Source organism: Monopterus albus, unplaced genomic scaffold, assembly GCF_001952655.1.
Source record: "Monopterus albus unplaced genomic scaffold, M_albus_1.0 scaffold14.1, whole genome shotgun sequence".
Taxonomy (NCBI): Eukaryota; Metazoa; Chordata; class Actinopteri; order Synbranchiformes; family Synbranchidae; genus Monopterus; species Monopterus albus.
This window is the reverse complement of record NW_018127894.1, coordinates 1,335,011-1,351,502: the sequence shown is the minus strand read 5'-3', so window position 1 is coordinate 1,351,502 and position 16,492 is coordinate 1,335,011. Positions and strand designations below refer to the sequence as shown.

At 40.2% G+C, this 16,492-nt stretch overlaps 1 protein-coding gene across 20 annotated transcripts in view; it reads left to right on the top strand.

Moving 5' to 3' along the window:
• Positions 1-1,335: 1,335 nt before the first annotated feature.
• The window catches only part of ptprfb (protein tyrosine phosphatase receptor type Fb), a 156,988-nt gene continuing 141,831 nt past the window's right edge, over positions 1,336-16,492 (top strand). For 4 of the 20 annotated variants that reach the window (XM_020591237.1, XM_020591238.1, XM_020591235.1 and 1 more), the window contains exon 1: positions 1,338-1,964. The gene's annotated coding sequence lies outside the window, so the exon portion shown is untranslated. Of the gene's footprint in view, positions 1,965-16,492 lie in introns of all 20 variants that reach the window. The other 16 variants (XM_020591244.1, XM_020591251.1, XM_020591248.1 and 13 more) reach the window with 8 other exon arrangements.

The following is a 16,492-nucleotide window of genomic DNA, read 5'->3' as shown; positions in this document are numbered from 1 at the left end:
TCTAGTATGATGGTGTGCTGCAGTGTGTCCAAGTGATGTTGCCATGCCCCAGCAGAAGCTGGTTGCTCGACCAGAGAGGATTGACAGGAATTTAGTATTTTAAAATCTTTGCCATGACTGATGTGGGTAGGTACAGTTCATATAAAACACTCACTGTTTGATATGAGACGTAGTGATGGAGAGATGGTATTTAAAACTACTGTCTCTCTATTTTATCACTTGCTAATGCAATATATAAAAATAAAATACTAGAAACCAGGGCTATTTTTGAGTGCTAGCCAAACAAACATAATTAGAGTTAGCTAAGTTACCTGGAAAGTCAATTAGCCACATATTCACCCAGAGACCAACAAATGTGCTTATGGATGCAACTAACGTCAACGCTTTTATTACATTACATTGGTCGGAAGCCCCACGTCATATCTGAGTAACGTGTCAGCCATATGTGTTGCGCTGCACGTGTAATTTATGCAGACAGTAGTAGCTTTCATTTAGTATTCATTTGTTGTATAGTATACTGTATAGCTGTACTTCCTTAGAATAAATAGCATTATGAGTGTTTGTTTGAATGATGTGCAAGCTGTTTTATTACAGTCAGCTTTCATTCACAGTGATGAGCAAGAGGAAGGGTGACAGTGACATTTGCCAGTTATTGTGGGCAGCCTCAGAAAACAAGAAAAGTAAGCTGATAGCACTGAGAAAATGAGGACTAGTCAGATGATAGAAGCATTCAGTACTACTGTTTCTCGATGTAATTGCCATTCAGATCAGAAATGGTTAGTAAGCCGTTCCTGAACATCATGGTAGGCAGCACCACTCGTTTACAGATAATTATTTCTTTCACTTGCATTCACAGTACAGATAGAGAGGGAGAGAGAGCACAAGGATGGCGAGCAGGAGAGAGCAGATAATGTCCATGTGTCACTGGACACAGAGGAATATTTCATGTAACCCACCGAAGCTGCCAGAAAGTTGGCCTGCATGTATAAATTGTAGATTACAGTCCAGTCCTGAGTCTTCACATGGCCAGAGCAAGGATGAGGATGAGAAGTGGGGATAATAGGGCAGTATTTATACATTTTTTATTGTCAGTGATGAATCATTACTTTGCTTATTGCAGAAGCAGAGTGGAAGAGTGGGGCCTGGGGACCACCTGGATTAGTTGGAGGGGCTCCCCAGAAAAATAAGGAATGGCTCCATTGCCGAGAGAATGTATTACTAAGTCTGTATTCCCTGGGTTGTCTCTCCTACTTCGTGTCATATCTCCTCTATTTCCCAATTAACCTTAGGCAGAGTTTCCTTGTACCAAATTGCTACAAGTATGGGTTTTCTCTTTGTCGCAGGTGCATGTGTAAACAGTGACATTAAAAGGACAGCTTTGAGATCCCCCTGTGTGTTTTCAGGGACTGCGGGGCTTGAGGGGCAGGAATGAATGGACACAGCAGCGAGTGTAGCCGAGTGAATCCGAAAATCCTGCTGACCGACCTGTATGCGTTTTCTCTACCGAGGCAGGGAAAGAATCGTGACTGTGACTGGAGAGACGTAACTACCCCCTGCCTTCCACAGCTCCTTCTATGGAGACTTACTAATCAACTTGCAAGAGAGAAATTAACTTGCAAGAGAAGACATAACGTTTCTTGTCGTCTTGTGGCGTGCAGGGAGCGACAGTGAACACTTGAGCTGACGTTAACCCGTTAGCAGCGAGACTCGCGCGCTGCCACGAATAGATCCAGTATCCACGACCCCGGTCTGCAGCCCGGATAGAGCCGCGTGCTCCTCTGGCACTGGATTCCTATCTTTGCCCCCTTTTCCTTTACTTTCCGGGTTGGTTCTAACTCTTGTGTTTTGTGGCTGGTAATTACATGAAGTGGATTTTTGTGCTCGCGACAGCCTGAAGACGGGACTAACGTCAGCGGTTCACAGAGGGAGAGAAATGCCAACGGCGGTGACAAAGAGGAGATTCAGTAAGTGCACCATTATCTATTTTTGAATGTCCCCCGCTGAACTTGAGACGCAGCTTTTAGCGTTGCCCTTAGCGGACTGTCTGAAACTGCGATAACAGCGTTCATTTATTTGTTTGTTCAACCCGCTTCATGAACTGAAAGTACTTGGGAAATGCTTGTGAAGGTGCAGCGTCCACGGTTAAATATTCTAAGTCAGCTCCGTCTGCGGGAGTCAGCTCCGCCACGCACGCAGTTTGTTGCTGTTTTTATTTATGCGAACTCTGAATGTTTTGGCCAACAACAACTTTTATTTTGCTGCCAAATTAGAGAAAACAATCAACAAGCTGCTTGAAAGGATCTTTACGGAAATATTCGGTTTTGCTGTTTAAAAAGTGGCCACAGATATTAAGGTGACAGGGTGAAGAAGAAACGGAATATTGGTCCTTGCTACTTATAGTCATTTAACAAGTGATTCTCAACAGGCTATACAAAACCTGAGTTGGCAATAAACTGAGCGCAGGCACTTTTCAGCAAGCAAATTGCCACAGCTCTAGTGTTTGCAGGGAGGAAAGCTTCATTCAAGCAGAAAATCTGTCGAGAATCAGCCATGAAATAATAAATAGGAGCAGTGGTGGTCCATGGGGCGTGAGCCTGTCGTCACCTATTCTTGTCTAATTGCAGTGTAATGATGTGGTCCCATTTTGACCTTACATTAAAGGGTTTGCCGTTGGTGACACAGCTCTCTCCAAAACAGTTCGTGAGCATGCCTGAGCCTGACTGCGCCTACTCTTTATTTATCATTGACCGAGACATTATGTCCATCAGTTGCAGATGCTCCTGTCATGTGTGTGTGTGTGTGTGTGTCATTCATCTGTCCTTAAAAATTACTACTGCTGCAGCACAGGCTTTAGAGACAGGTTGGATGTGATGTGTTCACTACTTGCAGCTGGAGCAAAAGCACAGATTTCAACAATCATCTGTTGGATAATTCAAGTGTAAAGCCATTTTTATGACAGCTTTTAGAGATGTGCCACTTCATATCGTAGCCTAGAGCCCTCTTCAGGTCTCAAACAGATCTGAAATGGGGGAGTGTTTTTCACTGGGTGGATATCCAGAAAGATTCTCAGCATTGCATCAACCCTGCAGTCCTGTTGGGCTTATTTAAAGAAAAAATAGGAAGCAATTTTTCAGGGGGAAGTAGCCTTATGGCTGTCCTTTATCAATACATGAATCCAATTATAGCTGTCATAAACACAATGAAGAGACCTAACCATGAGCCAAACTGTAACTGGATGATTTTAGGGTGGGTTCATTTCTTGGAATTGCATCATAGGCTTTCTGCAACTGAATCCTAGGCCCTGCTGTATATTTGGGTTCCTAACCTTCAGCTCCTGCCAGTTAAAAAGAAAAGTGACATGGTGTATTTATATTCTAGATTTAAGGTAATTTTATATTAAACTCCCCTGCAGGCTATAGCCCACACAGTACTACTGCATGAGGCCTCAGATGAGCAGCCCACTGTAAAACATCATGGAGAATACATGCCAATTAGCAGAGACTGATTGCTTCAGTATCCATCTGTTTTTTTTTTTTACAAAGCAGGTGCTATTTTGAATCTAGGATTCACTGTTACCTGAGGTTATCTGTTGGATGGACATTTTATCACTAAAACCTGTGTCGACAGCTCTGTTAGGTACCAAGCTGCTGAAGCATCAAGGTTTTCTTCAATCTTATTGGCTAGACGTTGTAGGAAAGCTTCCTCACTGAGTTTATTCTGGCTAATCTTCTTGTTGATTATCTGTCTTTGCCGAATGTGAAAGCAGTATACCACGACTTTTTGACATGTTCTGTGAACTACATGAATATTTTTCATCATGGTTTTGTCACTAGTGTTTAATTGCTGAGTAGTGACGCATTCCCACAAGCTGTCAGGCCTGTTTTATGTTCACATCACTACGAATCACTACATTGCTTTCATGCTTCATCCTTGTTTCTTGCCAAAAGAATCAGCAGTTCATTTGGTGTTTCTGCTGGCGTTATTTTCTTGTGAGAGAAAATACTCTAGGCCTTTACTGTAGCTGGTGATGTCATCTGCTAAGCAAACATACTGGCCACAGCTAGGCTGTATAGAGACAATTAGCAAACATCAGACTCAGACAACTTTATTGATCCTAAGGGGGCAAGTCATCAGCTATCATAACTGACTCTGCAACCACTTTAACTGTAATGTTTGTGCTGTGCTTTGACTTATGGCAAAAACAGAAATCCAAGTGAAATTTACAGTAAGGCCTGATTTTTTTTTTCACCATATAAATGATGACTTAGAGGAGAGTCAACAGTTTGCTTATTTCTCTTCTGATTAACATTCCAAATACAGCCTAGACCTCTTTAATGACAATTTTTACAGCCAATACTGATGTAAATAAACATAAGAAAAGCCACCAGAAAACATAATCTTAGTTGTTGTCTGGTGCTATATCTTTAAGACCTGTCAGCTAAGTGACACCAGTAACCAGTGCTCCACTTTGCATTTGAATCACTAATTCTGCTTTAAAATGGATTTACTAAGACTCTATATGCTGTATCTCTTGTGTTTGTTGACCTGGCTACATGCCCTGCCCGTGTGAGCGTTTGTATGTAGTTGTGGAGGGTATTTCCTTGCAGGCCTGGTCTGGGGCAAGTAGCCAGAGCATCTGCCTCAGCTTCCTTATATGCCAGTGTGCCTTGGCAGGGGCTGGGCTGAATGGCACGGTTAAAGAGCTCCAGCCCTTCTGTGGTGACATGCTGAAAAAACACTCGGAACAACCTTCTCCCAGCTGATGCTTTCTCATGTTTTCCATATGGGTAAAATCTTGGTAATTTCAGGGCCCTGGTGTTCTAATGAGAGGTTGTGCCTGTAGTTTGTTGGTCTGTGGTGGGTGGGATCAGCGTTTTCTTTGGGGTTTAAGGGGGAGTATAACTGCTCCTAGATGCCTCACTGGCCCACTGTCAGGGTGTTGGCACAGACAAACCAGGACCCTTTTTTTAACCAGGCAAACTGGTTCAAACTGGTTGCAATGGGTTTGTTTGGCAAAGCTAGAGTTTACATCCAAGGCTGCAGATTAGGTCAGTCACTGTAGGTTTCAAGATGCAGCGGTATATATGAAATGTGCTGATTTTCTGTTTAGACAGGATATTTAACTTTTGTGTCTATAAGGACGCCTCAAACGTCTGCTGTTGTCCTGTTTAGCATCCCATCCCCACATAGAGATGGGGTGCACTTAGGAGCACACTTGGTGGATTTTTAAAAAATGCTTGCTCCTTAACATCAGCAACTCAGAAGCAAAGTGATTTACTACGCCATCTGCGAGGGTAATGTAGGAGCAATTTGACTGCTGATTGAAACCAGGTCTCCCATTTTAGAGTCTACTTGTGGCATTATAAACCATTTACACTGATGCTTTACAGGGCACCCCTGCAATAGGGAAAGTGGAAACAGACACAGGGCCTAAAAATGGCCTACATGACCATGTGGGGCCTAATTTTATCTGTTCCTTGTAGGATTATTTTGTTTTTACTTCAAAGTTATGTTAATGCTGCTGAGTGAAGTAGTGAAAATGGATGACATTGAAAGGTCAAGTGTTAGGTTAATCGGTTCTGTCTGGTTTTCATTTAAGTAGGAAGACCTCTTAGATGTATTGGGTCCATCTGCATTTTATTATTTAGCCTAAGAGAGCTTTTCTGGGTCTCTAGCCATTAGAAATGTAGTCTAGATTCTGTGAAAACTAGCTCATACAATTTGGTGTGTCAAAACTTTGGGATGGTTTTGAATTGTTTTGCATTAACATTTTAAAACATTTTGTATTCGGCAAATCTGGGTACACCCCTGGGTATACCCCTAGTCAATATCACTAAAATGTTAAATGCCGAAATTTACTATTTTTTTACCCCCACCCCTTGTTTTTAAGTTAACCTTCAAAATGGAGTCACAAGGAGTAGTGGTTGAAATGGGACAACACTTCGAGACCTCTATACCTCATCGATAGTTAATGACGATGGTTAAACAAATGTAACGTGTTGTTGTCAGAAATTCTGATCCACCCTATGCCGTCTTCTGTCTGTGGTGATTTCGCTTGCATGGTCTTGAAGCATTGGTTTGCGATTTTAAACAGCAAATAACAAAATGGAAGGATGGGAATATATTTTTGACACCAGGGAATGTAGGTGGATTTATATGAGGTATGTAGCATCGACAGTTAGCATTTGTTGTAGTTAGTGTCATTCCACTCAGTTTTGAGTCTCCCTCTGAAAACCCTCTGTTTGAAGGACTGTGTAGCTCTACCACTTCACCCTACCCTTCCAAAAGACACACATTGTGTCAACGAAGACCCAGGACTGTTGCGCACCTTAAGACTTGTTTGCAAGAAGAATGGGACAAAATTACACCTGACACACTTAATCACTTGGCGTCCTCAGTCACTAAATGTCTTTTCAGTGTTGAGAAAAGGAACAGCAACATTAAACCTCGTTAAAAGCTTTAGTGTACCAACTTTTTTTGGAATGTGTTGCAGGCATCAGATTTGAAGTGAGTGTTTATTTTGAACAAAGAATAAAATTGATGAGGTATCACTTTAAATAATGTGCACCTGTATTGTTTACAATGTAAAACAGGACACAGATGATTTACACATCACTATGTTCAGTTTTAATTTTGATTTTTAATTATTTAAATTGAAAACAAGCTCTTTGAAAACATATGGTACACCACATATCCACTGTCTCACACCCCCCCCCCAACACACTCTTTGCCTCCCTCCTAACATTGTCCTGTGTACACTGCAGCACCTTACATCATTACATGTCTTATATTTTGGCCATTTAAATGCCCGCTTCTATTCACTCTGAAATTTTCATTGCTGTTTTTTCATGGTCTGTTTGTGTTTCTGGTTCTTCTGGTTCTTCTCTAGTGTTCATGTTAGAAGTTTGATTAGGCTTAGTAAATCCATACTTTAGCAGCTCCACCATAATGGCAGCTAGTGGATGACAAGCATTGCTTAATTTGTAAATTATGAGGTCCCTGAATATCACCTGGTGACAGACCTGGCATGTCAATGTGGGGAGAGGAGGTCCTGGGGATGAAAAAATGTCCTAAATGACAGTGCATTTGCGTAGTTTCCACATTAAGGGAGCAGCTTAGAGGCAAAACATTATTTGTTGTGTGTTTGTAGTGAGAAATAAATCACACAAGAAGACATGCATTCGCAAGTACGAATTATAAATGCTGAGCGAAATTGATGCTAAATACATTAGGACTACGAGGCTATGGCCTCTAATTTGTTCAGTCAGTAGCATACATGACATTGTATTTGGAACCTTATTACTCCACAGCACATTAACGTTATATTATTACAACAACAAATTAAAAGCAGACCAGATACTATAGAATTCAGTAACATTAAATAAACATGTTCTTATTTAAAACGGCCCATAGCGCATTCAGTGGACAGGAGTCACCTTTCATGACATTCTGTGCTTTGCTTCAGTCCTATGTCATTTTGAAATCCATGGCCAGACTGGCTTGTACTAACCTTTTCATTAACAGTTGTAGGCTTTATAACTGGGTCCAGCTTGGCTTGTTTAGCTTCCTGTTTCTGACTAGCTTTGCCCTGCTGTGACATGACACACTTTGGCAAGTTGGCGTATTCAGTCGGTGGCTAACACAATGTGCAGCTGCAAGGCTAGTTGTACCAAAAGTATTAGACCTTGGGATTTTTATATATTATTCATATTTTCCATTTCTTTCATATGTAAATGAGTCACTGGGTCCATCAAAATAGGTGCGGTTCACAGGTTGAGAGGTGCCGGATCTGGATCTGGATCTTGTTCTGGCACAATTTAACCCCAGGTGACAAGTGACCAAACTGTTCGCTGTTTTTTTTTTAGAATGTTGAACTAACTAGGAATGAATGAAACGGGATGTTTCTGTGATGTTAATGTTACAGTGGCGAAGTCCAGGGAGTTTGAGATCTCAGTAGAGGTCTGATAAAGCTTGGTGGCCACCTGCTGGGGACATATGGTAGTGTTTACACAGTAACTTTGTGGCCGCGTGCCATCGTTAATGTCGAACCCTGAAATGAAGCGAACAGTCTTAATTATATTGTTACTACATACACCTTAAAAACACACAGCTCATTAGAAAGTCAAAGGGTTACAGCAGACTTCTTGAGAAGAAAATGTGACAGATGTCGGAATTTGATGGCTGAAACTTTAGGACATCACCACTAAGTTAATCCCACTATTGATGATTAAAACTCAACATTAGCTGCACAGGAAAAGCCTTCCCCCATTCATATTGACATAATTGATTTAGATTTTTCATGCAAATTAAAGACTTTAAAATGAAAGATACAAAGTAGGTCAACATTACAAGTCCTCAGCTTATTCCTTGCCAACAGCTCAAAAATACCACTGCTCTTTTTGTTGTTGACAGATTTTCTGGTGTGAGAAATGGAACTTTCAGAAAACTGTGGAATATCATACTCGCAGTGTGCAGTTAGTCGCCCATTGGTATGCATAACAAAGTCTGTAGTGAGACGTAGAAACTGTTGATATTCATCTGCCGTCCCTATAAAATCACATGGTCCCAGATGGCTTTGCATTCTCACCACACAGGCCGTCTAATTAAAACTTTAACCACCAAACACATAAAAGCGTATTGTTTTCAGGTGTTGTAATCATTTATCATTTATCCTTGTTTTCCTTATTAGGATACCTGCATATGTAGTTCTTTATTTTAGCTCTCTCAACACACATTAAAGAGTAATTATGGGAAGCACTGTGTGTTGTATAGAACGGTAACTGCAGCTATTAAAACTTTTTATGCCATTATTGTCATGGATTACAGGCACTTAAATATCAGTAACCATGTGTTTAGCAAACTGGCCGTAATGTCAACCACATTGCTAGCTCAGCCATGTGGAAATAAATTATTGTTTTTGTCCAGACATAGTAATTAGAGGTTTGCATGTGTTTACTCATGACATACATACCTGCTGGTACTGTGGGAAAACTGTTTTTTTTTTTTAATCTCGATAATACTGTACAGTTCGTGGCCAGTACCTGCAGACCTCGCTGTTTTCATGATTAAAAAAATCAATCTGTGTAGACTGATGATAGCATATGTTCTTGGAGTATTTATTTATTTGCTAAATTTACAGGGACACATACAGCTAAACTGTCACACACAGGCACCTGATGCAGTGCATATGTTGCATCTAGCTAAATAAATGCATTGTAGTATTACTTGTTGCAGTGTGATACATGTGATGAATCAAACTATGAACCTTGCAGTGTTGGGGGAAAATACTTTTAGTTTGGTGAAATAAAGCTACTTTGTAAAAGTACTAATACAAAAATGTGTTTATTACCTGAGACCTAAATTGCTAAATAAAGCAATCAAATGTGGGCTGGACTAAATTGCAAGAAATGTTAAACTTCACAAATCTAGAATTTATTTTTTAATTATCTGACTGCAACTGAAACAGTTAAGTAAAAAATATTTAACTGGCACGTTTTTAGACAATTTGATTTGAGCGCTGGTCTTAAAAATGGGTCTGTTGTCTTGTCAGTTTTGAAACATCTGACTCGTGCAATTTTAACAACTAGAACAGTCTTCAGTCTTTTTAATCAGTATGAACAGCTTGAACGCTGGTCTAAATGGGCCTATCTTTTTACTTGGCAGAGCAGAGCCTCTTGTTTACACAACACTTGAGCTGTCTCTCAAAATTCTTATCCAACAGGCGGTTCTGTCTAGCACTGAAAATGTCCCTGTCAACGCTGTAGCAAGGTAAAATAAAAAAATCATTCCTTTCCTTCCATGGCCTAAAATGATTTGTAGTTTCTGTACTTAACTACTCAAAAGTGGCAAAACCCATTTTAGCTACTTGAAATACTTTGCAAATATGAATATATTTGAAATTACTGTAAAATACATTGAAATTACTAGATTAATTGCACATAGTTCACTACTCCTTAACAGTGGACCCATGCAATTTACTAAGTATCTGTTAAACAATACAGTGGTGTGTTTTAAGGTGAAGTGAAGTTTCCTGATTTGAAATCACATGTTGTTGCAGGCAGGCAGTCCTTTTTGGAGTGCTGAAAATATATGAAATTGTGATGCCACTGTAACACATCATATCCATCTGTGAATTGTATGAATCATTACAGCCCAAATAGCATCATATCCTCTACAGTTTCTACTTGTGGGCTATTAAATCTTATGTTTGAGATTCTAACATGGATTCTGAATGGATTCTCATCCTGGGTTATGGCCCAGTGGACAGTTTTATCACATCCGGTGTACTGGTATATGTACCAGGGAATTGGCACGAACATTTGACAGGCATGTAAGACCTCAGTGCCTTTGCTGTGCATTTGCCCAGTCAGCAGAAGTGCACAGATGTCATACTGTTTCATTTCAATCTCAGGATGGGGACAAATGGAGCAATGGCCCGCCGGCTGGTGTCATTCATTTTGCTTGTCATTGCCACCTATTCTTTTCAGGTTCACATCTAATTAGAAACATACAAACACAAAACCGTCTGTACCAGAATTGATGCAGAACAATACATGAAGGTCAAACAGTCAGCCATCTTATCAGAGTGGACTTAAATGTCACATTCTCAGTGCTTCAAAATTGAAGAAATGTGACAAATTCACCAATTATGTAGACTAAACATTGACTGCATTGAACAATGAGCCAGTTGTCACGCTGAGTGTGGCCTGGATTCTCAGTGGCCATCAACAGTACTTTAGCGGTACTAGCAAGCAGACAGAACTCAGAGATGGAGACATGCCCTACTATTTTGTAACACTGTTGCCTAAAAAGTGATGGGAGAGTACCATTTACATTTTGACAGTTGTAAAGCTATTCTTTATTTATGATTAAGAAAGAATCACGATCTTGTGTGTTTTAGCTTGCTTGCTTTCTTTCACTGGAAGGCTGTTGGTGCACCATACCATTCTTTGCCAAGAATATGGTCATACAAGCACATGGACACAGATTTAGTGTGCACTTTCAGGTGCAGAAGCCATGTTAATATGTTGAAAAGGATAGAAATCAGCATCAGCACAATTTGTCGGGCACTTCGTTATAGCGGATTGCTTCATAGCTTATGGAGGTGGTAAAGATGGCTCATGACTGACAGTTGGAATGGTAACACTTTCAGAAGGCTGACTTTATAGCAGCTGTGTTAAGAGAAGCCTAAAGCTGTTTTCGCACACAGAAGCAAAAAAATCAGTAAGTGACTATGTGTTGATTGTGGCAAGAGAAGACTGTGACGCAGGAACCCTCATTGCCACTGGCTAGGTGTGCTAAAGCACAACAGTGAATGGTAGAAATGTGCATTGTTTGCACTCTGCCTGCCCCGCTGATCCGGCCAATGGATAGGATTTTACAGAGTTGTGGAAGGGCTCTTTGGCAGTGAGGAGCAGAAATGACAGCTCTTTGTCCGTGGAGGGCTCCGAAGAGCCTTGGCTCTGGGCATCTACTATAGTCTCCTGACAGATCCTTGATGCCATCAGAGACCATCAGCATTGATGGCATGTCATCATGTCAGGCTGGATCTCATGGTCAACTACTGAGTAAGTAAGAACAGTAAAGATGAAACACTTGGAAATAAACAGGATTTTGCTAATGCCAGTGTGAAGACTTCTTCCCTCTAGTCTACACTTCTTTAACAGATGATGCTTCATTTGCAATATTTGTTCTGCTGTCCAAATTCTGTCTTGGTCTTTGCTTAGAGCACAGACTATCTCAAAAGCCTCTACAGCTACTGCTGGAGATGTTTTTCACAATGGCATGATTTGATTACACTCGAATATATGACACAAGTGAAGACGAGTGACTCTAATAACACCAAGTAATTCAATAATTCAGTCACTGAGCAATGGTTAAAAGAGTCCTGTTCTCAGAGCCTTAGTCTTAAATTGCACAAAACTTAAGTGTGAGGCTTCTTACTGTAAATAAATTACCCTCTGACTTTTAGCTTATGCTTGTCAAAAGCTGGAATGTGTGAACAATGTTTCATGAGGTCAGACCATCATATATCTTTGAGGTCTGTACTGTTGACACACTTATAAATTGCAAAAATGTGAGATAGCACAAACATAGATGTTTTATTTTCTTCTAATTGATAATGTATAGATTTCAAACATTTTAGGATTTTATTTATTACAAATATTATTATTGTTATTATCCCTTTCTCAGAATAAAATATGTTAACTGTCCTCCAGTGCTTGCTAATTATGGCCTCAGAAGGTTTTCAGACTCTCTCTTTTTGCACACTTAAGTGTGTTGTAGACTTAATTTTAGATAGATAAAATTCCAATTTTGACCCTAATCCTGTGCTGTGGTACTCCAGATTGTGGTCAGGTGCATTCTCTTTGCTTTAATTATCCTTGAGATATGTCTAGAATTTGATTGGGCTCAACCTGTGGCAAACTGAACATAGTGGACATGATTCAGAAAGACACAGCTGTGTATACAAGGTCTCAGAATTCATAATGGATGTTGGGACAAAATTCAAGATGTGATGTGCAAGAAACTCTCTGTAGACCTCAACAAAAATTTTGACAAGTTGTGGAACAGGGTGTAAGGGTATAAAATTATTTCCAATGCTTTGAGCGTTCCCAGGATCATTGGGCCATTTGTGAAATGGGAGAAATTGGAACCACCAGGACGCATCCTTAAGCAAAAACCATCACTACCTATGGTGAAGAATGGTTATGGTAGTATCATGCTATGGGCAGGTTTTTCTGCAGCAGGGACAGGGAGACCAGTCGGAACTGAGGAAATGTTGAGTACAGCCAAATGCAGAGAGGTCCTTGAAGAAAACCTGCTTCAGAGTGCAGTGACCTGAGACTAGGGCAACCAGTTCACCCTTCAGCACGACAATGACCTCAAGCATGCAGCCACGACAGCACTGGAGTGGCTTCAGAACAAGTCTTTGATTGTTTGGGGGGCTCAGCCAGAGCCCAGGCTTAATCCCTGTAGAACATCTGTGGAGAGACCTAAAGATGGCCGTTCACAGACACCATCCAATTTGATGAAGCTTGAGAGGCTCTACCAGGAAGAACGGGATAAATTGTCCAAGTCCAGGTGAGCAAAGCTGCTTAAGGCTTACCTAAGAAGACCCTAGGCTGTGATTGCTGCCAAAGGGGCTTCTAGAAAGTACATTTCAGTTTTTTATTTTTAATGAATTTTCAAACATTTCTGAAAACAATGTCACTTTGTCGTTCTAGGTTAATACGTGTAGACTGATGGACAAAATGGCAGAATCATCTATTAAACAGCACAATAAACTGTGTAAAAAGTGAATGATTCTGAATGCTTTCTGAAGCCTCTGTAAGCCAGTCCAGTGTGATACAACTTAAATTAGCCACATACAGTTTCAAAGTAGGAAAAACTGCCAGTATAAATGGTGGAAATTCATAATAGTTTCTATCTAAGAGATGGTGTTACTGTTCCACTCTCATATCTCTCTGCAAGTAAATGAAGTGAAAGTGAATGAAGAAGCTCTTGGACTTTTGAACTTGTTTTTAATGGAATGTCTGCACATGACGAGCCGGTTCCTATATCCTGTTTAGATATAAATATGTGGTATGATAATATAAACAACCCACTGTGTAGTTGCACATTACCAGCATTAAACAGAGTCACAATAAATATGTTTCAAGGTTATACACTATAGTGCAGAGCTGAAATCATGTCAAATATTCCTAACTGTAGTTGGGAAGTAATTTAATATCGCAGCATGAGGTTACAGAGAGTTTGGGTGGTGAAAGGGAGGGAATCTAATTTGGCTCTATGTGTAATAAATGGAATTTATTGTATTTTTTAATGTTTATGGACACTGGATAAAGGCAACACAGCCCCATGTCCTTTGCGCCACATGCATATGTGTAAATACACACTTATTTTGTTTTAATTTTTGCATGGTTTTGTTTATTTTTTGGGGGGAGATATACAAGCAGCTGCTAAAGAGGCTAATACCACATATCATAGCATTTACAGCCTGAGCTAATTTGCAGTGTTTATTGCTAGAGGGAGTTTTTAAAGAAGGAAATACTGTACATAGGCTATAGAGTGCTATTTAAAGCACATTCCATTATAGAAGACACAAACAACGCATTAAAATAAATGTGCCATAAAAGGAGACAAAATTCTAAGGCATGAGAGCTGATCATCCATGACTACATGCCTGATCAGATTCAGAAGCTTGCATTTAAAATGATCCCAGCTTTGAGCCATTGTAAGTTATATGGATAAGGAGTTCCACATATTGAACCCCTGAAGGAAAAAGCTGGCTGCCCAAAGGAGGTTTTATGACAGGGCATTTTACATTTCCTCATAGTTCAACCCAGAATAAATGAGCCAGAGATGTTTAACCGTGTCGCTGAACACCTTAGGATATTTAAGTAGACATTGATAGATAAGTCAGCATTTTGTAAATGTAATGATCGTATTGAAACGTAATGTATATAATCTGTTCAGACCATGGTAATAGTGAGATAGGATCAACCCCTAATCCAAAATTGCTTAACAAAACCACATTGCACTTTAGTACATTATATTCAGTAGCACAAATAGTCTCATAAGGGCAGCACAGTGGTGTGGTGGTTAGTGCTGTTACCTCACAGCAAGAAGGTTTTGGGTTTGAGCCTGGGCCAACCCAGAGCATTTCTTTGTGGAGTTCACGTGTTCTCCCTGTGCCTGCGTGGGTTCTTTCCGCGTACTCCGGCTTCCTCCCAGTCCAAAGACATGCAGCTTACGTTGACTGGCAGTGAATGTGAGTGTGTGGTTGTTTGTTTATGTGTTAGCCTAGTGATGACCTGTACCGGGTTTACCCCACCTCTCACCCAGTGTCTGCTGGAATTGGCTCCAGCTCCCCGCAACCCTATTCAGGAATAAGCAGTACAGATAATGAATGGAAATAGTTTTATAGTCAATGTATTTACAGTTTCTGAGAGTTCAGCAATGAAATACATAAAAATAACAAAAGCATTTTTATAAGCATTGTTTAAATTAGTTTTTTTTTTTTTTTTAGACTGAGCAGGACATTTTATAAAAAAAAAATCATGTCAGTGCTTTCCCAGGGACAAACTGTCTAATGGTTACACTGTTTCCAAATAACCTCAGACTTATCTTTGGCCTTTCTGTTCTGCAGTTTTTTGTTAGTTATTGGGCAGATTACTCTCTAACACTGATATATTGCCAGAAAGCTGATATTGGCCAATATGTCACCTTGGCCAATTTATCTTCCTTCGTGGAACAGGCCTCATCAGTTCACTTGCTGTCTGCTATAATGTTGCACACTGTATAATAGTTAGGCGTGTGGTGAACGGTCATATTGGTGTAATAACAAGGGAGCACTTCAGAAATGCAGGATATCTTCTGTTATACTGTCTCCAACTCTGCGTCCTGTCTGTAGGGCACAAGCAATTTTTACTAGTCTGAAAAGTATGATATGTTAATGTGATTTATTCATCAACTTGATGGATGATATCTCATTGTATTCACTTAATAAACTTGGTCATTATGCTTTATAACTTGATTCTTGGATCTCCTTGATCATAGTTCAGACATCTTCCTTTGTTGTCCGCCTTTGTTTCTGTCTACCAGGAAGAGTCAAGAGGCCCCTCTGGACACAGCAAGGTGAAAGCCATGCTGCAGTGCCTCTAAAAGGGCAGTGATTCATGAGGCTGGCTCTCCTGTCCCTGGGGCTGGCATTATCTTCTGCAAATGGGTTTGAAAATGCTCTTGGTCAGGTTGACCAAGGCACTGATTTATTGCTTAAGATGCCCTAAACAGTTATGCTCTCTTTCCCAGCACTGGTATAAGCCCCCACCACTTCTGCATGCCCGAACATGCACAGAAACTTGTTCTGACTCCTCCCCACTTCACTGCGCACTATCTGTACATCATCAGTTTAAGATTACTCTGGTCATGTGTTTGTAAGAAAAAGAAAGAACTAAATTTATAACACCAAAGTTGTGGAGTGAAAGAAGTAGCCTGTTCTTAATATGTCAAGCACAAGAATAAGCAGCTTTTCCAGCTTTATCTTTCTTTGTCAAGGCTATATATAGATATGAACCTTATCCCTGACTTGAAGTAGGAAACACTGTCAGAAAAATAGAAATTGCTTCCTGAAAATTGTTCCTTTTAATCTTGAATGTGAAGAAAAAACTCTTCTCTCAGAAATAGCATGAAACAGTGTGGTTAAGCTCTTGTGGATAGTGAAGCCTTTAGAAAGGCTGCTGATTGCTTTGTGTGTCTTCTCACTCATAAGCTTCATTTCCCATCTCTGAGCTTTGAAGCCTTCCAGTAGTTCTAAATTTCTTCTCTCGGCCAGGTAATATTGCATAGAGTATTTGAGATAATTAATTGACAGAGTAAACTGAAAATGTTTGAAAAGCTTGAGTTACTTGAAATTCAGCAAATTTATTTAAAGCCTTCAATTGTTGCAAAGCAATTAATGTGGCAAACAGTTTCACTGAGTTCCTCGGAA